Genomic DNA, 9219 nt, shown 5'->3' with positions numbered 1-9219 from the left:
CCATTTTCAGTCCTTGTTCCCACCTTACTGCCAACACCTGTATAATACTACCGAACCCAAAGTGTTGAAATGGAGATAGTATGCATAACTAAAATCATCTTCAATAGTATTATACAAATCATCATCCATATAATCACCATTATCCTCATATTTGGCTCATACAGTGACAGTAGATGCAGTTTATTACACAGCAGTTTTAGGGTAGGTTATAAAGAGTTGCAGAAATCCCATTTATCTGTGGAATTTTTAAATCCAGTTTTATATATAGAGCAGGCAGTTCTATATTGAGCTATAAGTCAGTGCCCCTATCACCATCACAGAGTGCGCAGGAGAACAAGCATGGGAGGTGCCTAAAGTTTTCTTGTGATGTCATCAGGGGCCCATCACCCCCCTCCATGTGTGGGAGGGTCCACGTGTCAGTTTGAAGCTGTAAGTTTCACAAGGGGGCTTTAAGTAAAGAACACATGGAGAATACAGCATCCTCCTGATCGGTGTGTGAGCTGCATCTGCTGGGGGAGAGCACTGCAGGGTACAAGACTCATTCTTCAGCACCAGTCCTACATTACCAAGGTAAGATGCCATGGAGGGAGAAGATGCCAGCACTGGATTATGTCATCTGCTCACAGGGGGTCTACAAAGGAATGTGGCACATTGATCTGAAGACAACACAGAATGGTGGAGGCTGGCATGTATAATGTGTGCCCCTTGTAGAACTGAGAGCTGCAGCACCAGGGTCCACATTCTCCAACATTGTCTTAGCTTACATAACCTGTCTGTATTTAACCTCTTCATGTGCTCCTCTCATTGTATTCAGCTTTCTAGGGTTAGGAGCTGCCACTTAAGCTGCCTGCTTTCCACTTGTCCACGTGTATTGAGCCCTTGCTGTGGAGCAAAGGGTTAATCTCTCCACTCAGCAGAGTATTTCTGTCTCCCCCCAACGGGAGATGCTATTTTGGCAGAAATTTTTGTCACCTACCAGCGAGTGTTCCAGACAGATTTGTGAAGGAATTAGGTCTGCTCCCCAGGGGGACACCTCTTCCTCTCACTCTGGCTTGATAGCCACTTATTGTCTGGGCTGTATGGTGCATTAGACCCTGAGCTATGCCCTGGTCCTGCTCCTCTCCTTGTATAGGATATTGGAGACCATGAAATCTGTCCCTGATCTTCTCATTGTATTGTATATTGCATAACCTGAGGTCTACCTCTGATCCTGATTGTTTCATTATGTGGTATATTAGAGACTCTGGAGTCTGCCCCTGGTCCTGATCTTCTCATTGGATGGTATACTGGAAACCCCAAGGTGTGCTTGTGGGATAACCAGAGATCTGCCCCTGATATTCTCATTGTATGATCTATTGGAAAGTCTGGAAAGTACTGGAGACCTAGGGGGTCTGCCTCTGCCAATGTATGGTATATTGGGGACCCTATGTCTCTGTTCCTCTAATTGCACTGTATTTGAGAGACTTTGAGTCTTGCATAGTATATTGGAGAACGCAAGTTCTTCCACAGGCTTAATCCTCCCATTGTATCATATATGGGATAACCTAAAGTCTGCCCATGGTCCTGACAGGGAAGTCTTGGGTCTGACCCGGTCCCGACTTTCTCATTATGTGGTATATTGAGAACCCTCAACGTCTTCCTGGTCTTATTGTATCTTATATAGCAGTGGTCTTTAACCTGCGGACCTCCAGATGTTGCAAAACTACAACTCCCAGCATGCCCGGACAGCCGTTGGCTGTCCGGGCATGCTGGGAGTTGTAGTTTTGCAACATCTGGAGGTCTGCAGGTTGGAGACCACTGTTATATAGGATTGCCTGAGGTCTGCCCTGGTTTTTATTTGGTAATTAGGAGAGTCCAGGGTCCACCCTTGGTCACCCCAAAGTTTCTCCCAGATCCTCCTCTCATTTAATGGTATATTAGAGACCCAAGCTCTCCCCCTGGTCCTGATTGTCTTATTGTCTGGGTTATTGGAAAGTCAGTCGTCTTCTCTTGGTCCTGCTGCTCTCTTTGTATGGTATATTGGTGAGTCTGGGGTTAGGCTATTGGGCTAGGTAAGTATGAGGTTTTTTCAGTAGGTAGTTTGCTAACCTTATTGGTTTTGCTAAGGCAGGCACAACACTGTTATAGATATTAACAAAGTATATGCGCTGCTTTTGAGGGTGCTTAATTCAATAATGCTTGATAAATATTTCTAATGAAGACCTTGGATGGCAATCATATAAGTAAAAATCTTTACCGTCCACACGTTTCAAAGCCAGATTGGTGTCTTCATCAGAACTTAGCTTTGAGATAGTGCTCATTGGAGGCTGCTGTACTGTATAAAGTTCTGCCAGGACACTAAAAGGCACTTCTTTTTTCCCCTCACTGCTCCTGATCCTTACATTGTCTATCGCTAACCTAACGTCTGTCCCGAACCGCACACTGTATGGTATATGGGCTAGCCTGGAGTCTGGTTCTGATCCTCTGACTATATGGTATATTGATAACCCTGAGGTCTGCCCTTAGTTCTGATCCTCCTACTATATAGTATATTAAAGATGCCGAAGACTGTCCCTGGTCTTTAGTATATTGCGCTCATTGTGTAGTATATGAAATACATGAAACCTGAGGTCATCACTTGGTCCTAATATTCTCATTTTTTAATATATTGTAGAGTCTGGGTTCTGCTGCTGGTCCTGATCCTCTCGTAGTATGCATTCACACCACATTTTTGCAATACAGTTCCCGTATACGTTTTCAATGTGAAAACCGTACGGAACCGTATTGAAAACCGTATTCATTGACTCTCCATTGAAAACCGTATGGAACCGTATTGAAAACCGTATGCACTGACTCTCCATTGAAAAGCATATGCCAAAAGATGCATCAGGTTGTGTCCGTTTTGTATCCTTTACGGTTTTGTCAGTTTTTTTTCCCGTACCCAAAACTGTAGTCTACCACAGTTTTTGGTCCGGGTGAAAAACTGTATTAAACCGTATACGTTTTTTTTTTTTTATATGGGACTCAATGGGAACCGTACAGAACCGTATGTGCATACGGTTCCATCCGGTTTTCACCATATACGTTTTTTGACTTTGCACAGTTTTTTTTCTTGGAATTTCAATCAAACAAGTGAAACTTTATTCAAAATGGAGTGAAAAGTTAAAAACATATATGTTTTTTTCTTAAAAAACGGATGCAACCGGACATAATTTTTCAAACCATATACGGTTTTTAACTGTATACGGGTTGAATTTTCTACACACGTTTTGATACAGTTTAATCAGGTTTTGAGGAATCCGTTTTTCATCAAAAACCTGATACGGGAACTTTATTGCAAAAATGTGGGTGAATGCACCCTTACTGTAAAGTATACTGGAGACCCCAAGATCTGTCTCAGGTTCTCTCCTTGTATGGTGTACACCAGACCTTGAGATCTGTCCCTGATTTCATTGTATGGTATACTGGACAGACAGCAGTCTTTTGCTTGTCCTGATCTTCTCATTGTATGGGAAACCCGAGATCTGTCCGTGGTCCTGATCTTGTCACTGTTATATTGGAAAGCCTGAAGTCTACTCCAATTACAATACAGTGACCCCCCGACCTACGATGGTCCCGACATACGATCATTTCAACATACGATGGCCTCTCAGAGGCCATCGCATGGTGAAGGCAGCATCAACATACGATGCTTTTGTATGTCGGGGCCATCGCATAAACGGCTATCCGGCAGCACAGACTGCTTCAGCTGCCACCGGATAGCCGTTTACAGTGCCTCATGTGGTCCGCTGATGATCACTTACCTGTACTCGGGGCTCCGGCGCGTCCTCTTCGGGATCCCCTGCATCGTCGCCACTCTCCATCGTCGTCATCACGTCGCTGCACACGCCGTCAGCGGCGTGCGTAGCGACGTGATGGCGACGACGGAGAGCGAGGATGCCGGGCAAGCAGAGGCGCCGGGGACACCCCGGGGACGCGGCAACAGCGATGGAGGGCCACATCCAGGGCAGCGGTGACGGCCCGGAGTGGCAGGGACACGTGAGTATAACCTCCAATACCAGTGGTCTTCAACCTGCGGATCTCCAGATGTTGCAAAACTACAACTCCCAGCATGCCCGGACAGCCGTTGGCTGCAGGGCATGCTGGGTATTGTAGTTTTGCAACATCTGGAGGTCCGCAGGTTGTAGACCACTGTCCTATACTTTACATTGCACGGATCCCTCAACATGCGATGGTTTCAACAAACGATGGTCCATTTGGAACGGATTACCATCGTATGTTGAGGGACCACTGTACATTAGATATGGTATATTGGATTGGCCATTCCAGTACCCTATACCACTTTACGGTGTCATAAATAAGGATGGAATATGGCATTTTATACATGACCTCTGTGCTGACCTTACCCTGGGTAACCATAGAGCCCTTTGGTGATCTAAGATCAATTCAGCAGGTTGATGTACTTTGCACACAATAAACCTGCAGATATGGAAATGATAGTAAATCTAAATGTCTGACCGTGTAGCTGAGCAGTAAAGGTTTGCACACAGAAGTCTCAAGACTACTCAGAATAAAATAGGTGAAATTGTGAGCACAAATGGTCATCATAAGGACAGCTTGTAAATGGGGACACATTGAATATGTTTGTCCACTACTTAGAAGCTATTGTTGCGTGACAGAAGACAGCTCACTAAATAATGGGGTCCAGATTCATTTATAAGTACATCTTGGGTGTCACTGGCCATCTTCAGTGGACAATGGGGTGTGGGGACCAGTCATCTGCATGCTGTCCACTATCGTGGTCCACCTTGGATAAATTCAATGTGAGCCACAGCCGCACACGTTATCCTGGGAGTACGACCATTGATCAATGGCAATAATGGAGAACATTCCTTGCCTGTACTGTGTGGTTGGTGAGACCTCTGAAGTTACACAAGGTGTGCTGCATGTAACCCCACCACACACTATGGGGACAGTAATTCTCTGTTATAGAAGACGCCAGCGTGTGCCTTAAAATGACATAAATCTGTTTAGCGCTGTGAGGGATGTGCATCACGTTCTTCTGCATCTCATGAAATTGCTGTGCACGGTGGGGAGGTACACTGCTGGCAGGATGATTGCTCTGTCCATGAAATATTTCTCTATATCATGAGATTATTGTGTTATTAATGAATGCTGAAAATCCCATTGTCATCCCGACCCTGGAACCGCACAGCGCGCCATCAGATTTGTTACGTGAAATTGGTTTGTGTGATGTGAGAATGTTGTGGAGGCTTTGCATGCCATAATGAAGCCTTAAGTACCGGGTCTACAATAAGTCGCAGCACTTGTAATATCTTCTATATGGCACACATATGGTCCAGACTCTGCAGCATATATATGAGGGTCATATCCCAGCAGTCACTATCTGTATTCTACATATGTAACAAGTTTCTATTAATGGCATTCCATTCATTGTGTTAAAGAGTACCTCTCATCAAAACATTTTTTTATATGTTATAGTTTAATATATATATATATATATATATATATATAAATTTTGTAATTGGGTTCTATTTAAAAAAAAATTATATTTTATTGTGTTTTATGTGTTTGAGATTCTTGCCACTAGGGGTCTCCCTAGGAGCTCCTTTTTTAGTGATTTCGGACTCGCATCGGCCTGGCTGCTGAGACTGAAATCTCATACTCATCGCAGCTCCCTGCCTGTCAATCAGACAGGCGGGAGCGAGCGCTGTGCACGCATCCACGCAAAGCGCGCTCCTGACTCTACCTGCCAGCGGCGTCTTCAGGCTCCTCGTGCTGACAAGGAGAGCCGGAACGTGCTGGCCGAGAGTCAGTAGAGCGCAGCTCATGTAGATTAAAGGGTCGTTTAGATAGAAGGAAGAAGGGCGGAAGCTGCCGGGCCCGGCAAGGCTTCATATGACGTTGCGCCAAAGAATAGGGGATAAGATGTCAGATCGCGGGGGTCCCGCCGCTAGGGACCCCGGGGATCTATCATGCAGCACCCACCTTTAGTGGCTTCCGGAACCGCTGGAGGTCCTCAGGCTGAGTCCATCTCGACCACGAGGACGGAGCATAGTGACGTCACTATTCTTTGTCCCAGTGATCGCCAGTAATCAGACCCGGAGCGAACACGGTCCAGGGACTGATTCTAACGGGGTGCGGTATGGAAGATCATGGGGGTCCCCAGCGGTGGGACCCCCGCGATCAGGCATCTTATCCCCTATCCTTTGGATAGGGGATAAGATGTCTAAGTGCCGGAGTACCCCTTTAAGATGCAACAACATGCACCAAAATACTAGTGCAAAATCCTGGTGTCATTTAAGACAGCTAATAATTGGTCTACACATAGATTAGACAGTCTGAGAATGCGAAAGAATAATCAAACAATGAACAACATGGGAAAATCCATTCAGGTGCAGTCATATGTAACAACGATAGCTAGCACCCCATGTTACTCTCTGAGTACAGATATTGCAGTAAGTGTAAGGGGCTCTATACACTTTAGTCAAAAGTAGGATGAACCCACCAACTTTGCCAGGACCAGCCAACTGTTGGGAGGTCTTCCGTCATTTGACAGATGTTGTGGGAGAGAAAGGTGGAGGCATATTAGATTTTCACTGCCCAACCATTTTGTTCTCAGAGATATAAGTGGCACCAGAGCTCTCTGGCAGTGGCTTACCTCTCTTCTCTCCATTGAGAACATGTGAACATTTGGCCGTGTGAGTGGGAAAGTCGAGAGATAATTGTTAGCCAAATGAGCACTTGGCCACCAGCTAATAAAAGTGTATTGTCACCTTTACATGCAGCATTATGTGACATCACATATTACAACTCTAAATATAAATAATGAAGAAGATACCTTCAGTCCTATGTGACATCACAACAGCACATCCATAACTCTCTAAGCAGAGATAATAGGGTAGATGTTAAAGTCGTATGTTCACACTGAGTAATCTCCGCTCACAGAATTCAACAAGTGGAGATTCCATCTGGCGGCCGCTACCAAAATACTTCGGCGGTAGGACCGCGCGGCCCTGTGCCGTCACCATTGACAGCAAAGAAAGAACATGTTCTTTGCATGGATCAATTTCTAATTCCGCAGTGTAAACGGGTCCGTAGAAGACCCATTCACACTAATGTTAGGGGTTCACATTGCAGAGTTCCGACACACAATCCCGTCTGCGGAATTGCGCACCAATTCCTCAGTGTGAACATACCCTTAGTAGGGCAGACTACTGCCCGATGGGTTTAAAGAATTTTGTACATGGCTTAGTTATCCTGCAGGCAGGGCCACACAAACAATCTGATCACTGGATAATTTGTGCAGCCTTAAAGGGGTACTCCAGCCCTAGACATCTTTTCCCCTATCCAAAAGATAGGAGATAGGTTGTCTAATCACAGGGGTCCTGCCACTGGGGCCCCCGCAGTCTCTCCTGCAGCACCCACTTGTCACCCCGTCTCTGATGACTCACGATACAGGGGTGGAGCCGTGACGTCACGATACTCCGGCCCCTGTATCGTGAGTCATCAGACATGGAGTGATCTTCGCTCCGTGAGGCAGATGACAAGTGGGTGCTGCAGGAGAGACTGCGGGGGTCCCCAGTGGCGGGACACCCCGCAATGAGACATCTTATCCCCTATCCTTTGGATAGGGTATAAGATGTCTAGGGCCGGAGTACCCCTTTAAAGCACATCCCATATTACACAGAACGATGTGCGACTGACAAACAAGGATTTTTAACATGTCCCAACCATGCAATCGGCAGACAAATGAGCACTTGCTTGTTCATCAGCCGATCGCTGAGCCTATTACACAGGGCGATTATCAGCCTGTATGGAAGATTATCGCCCCAAGTTATAGGGCCCTTACCTGCAGTCCTATGTAATACTACAGGTATTACATAGTAATCACTCTCTGAGTACAGATAATGTAGGCGTAGCTGCAGTCCTATGTAACATTACAAATGCAGGTGATCCCTTCAGATTTATCTCTGACATAGCCAACTTTTTCTGCTAGACCTGTATTATAATACTGTGTTGGGGGTTGTATTACGAGGTCATATTTCTACGGCCCTGCATCAGTGTAGGAAATTATAGTATGTGCCCCCTTCAGACAGCTGCCTGTGGAGATTACATGAAAAACACTCATAGGTTTCATATAAAATGTGATTTATACGATTATGTAATAGTGGATTTTACAGCTGGTAATCCTGACCGAACAACTCAACAATGGAGCCATGCTGCTTTCACATGGTCAGAACAGTGTGGGGAGATATAGATGGGATAATATGTACGAGTGTGTGTATAGATAGATAAATATATGCAAACAGTATGTGTGATGTAATAAGGTATAGCGTCCTGGAACCAAGAGCACTTTAAAAAGAAATAATAATAATGATAGTATAGTGTTAACACATAAGGGCGACATGTTGGGCATTGCTGCCCATCTGCTGTTTGGTAAAGAATACCTGGACAAGCCAATAAGCTACTGGAACAATCTTTAGTGGACGGGTGAGAACAAAATAAAGCTTTGGTTTAAATAACAAGCATCATGTTTGGAGCAAGGAAAACAAGGAATTCCAGCATGAAAACATCATACCATCTGTGAAACATGGTAGTGGTAGTATGGTTTGGGCCTGTTTTGATGCATCTGGGCCAGGACAGCTTGCCATCATTGATGAAGTAATGAATTCTGAATTATACCAGCAATTTTTAAGGAAAATGTCAGGACATCCGTCTATGATCTAAAGCTCAAGAGTATGTGGGTCATGCAGCAAGACAATGACCCTAAACACACAAGTTGTTCTACCAAAGAATGATTAAAGAAGAATAAAGTTAAAGTTTTGGAAAAGCAAGTAAGATTCCTGACCTTAAAGGAGAACTCCAGACCATAAAAATTGTCTCCCATAGTGCCGGCAGTAAAAAAATAAAGATGTACATACCTTCCTCCGCTCCCCCGGGGCCTCCAGTAACCGGCTCCGGTCTCCGCCGCAATACACTTCCTGGTTGCCGGTGGTCGGATGAACCAGCCAATCACCAGCCGCAGCGCAGTCCGACTCGGCCGGCGATAGGCTGAGCGGCAGTGTGAGATTTTCGGCCCCGGCCGCAGGTGCCAGTGTAGTGAAGAATTTTGTGTCCTGAAGCGTTTTCACACTGCTGCTCAGCCTATCACCGGCCGAGTCGGACTGCGCTGCGGCTGGTGATTGGATGATTCATCCGACCACCGGCAACCAGGAA

General features: G+C 45.5%; 1 protein-coding gene across 2 annotated transcripts in view; it reads left to right on the top strand.

The window, feature by feature from the left end:
• The first annotated feature begins 413 nt into the window (after nt 1–413).
• CAMKV (CaM kinase like vesicle associated) overlaps nt 414–9219 on the top strand; it is a 124647-nt gene continuing 115841 nt past the window's right edge. The window contains exon 1 of one of the 2 annotated variants that reach the window (XM_056525199.1): nt 414–570. The gene's annotated coding sequence lies outside the window, so the exon portion shown is untranslated. The remainder of the gene's footprint in view (nt 571–9219) is intronic. The other variant, XM_056525200.1, reaches the window with a different exon arrangement.

This window comes from Hyla sarda, chromosome 6 (assembly GCF_029499605.1).
Source record: "Hyla sarda isolate aHylSar1 chromosome 6, aHylSar1.hap1, whole genome shotgun sequence".
Lineage (NCBI taxonomy): Eukaryota > Metazoa > Chordata > Amphibia > Anura > Hylidae > Hyla > Hyla sarda.
This window is presented reverse-complemented; position numbering and strand designations above follow the sequence as displayed.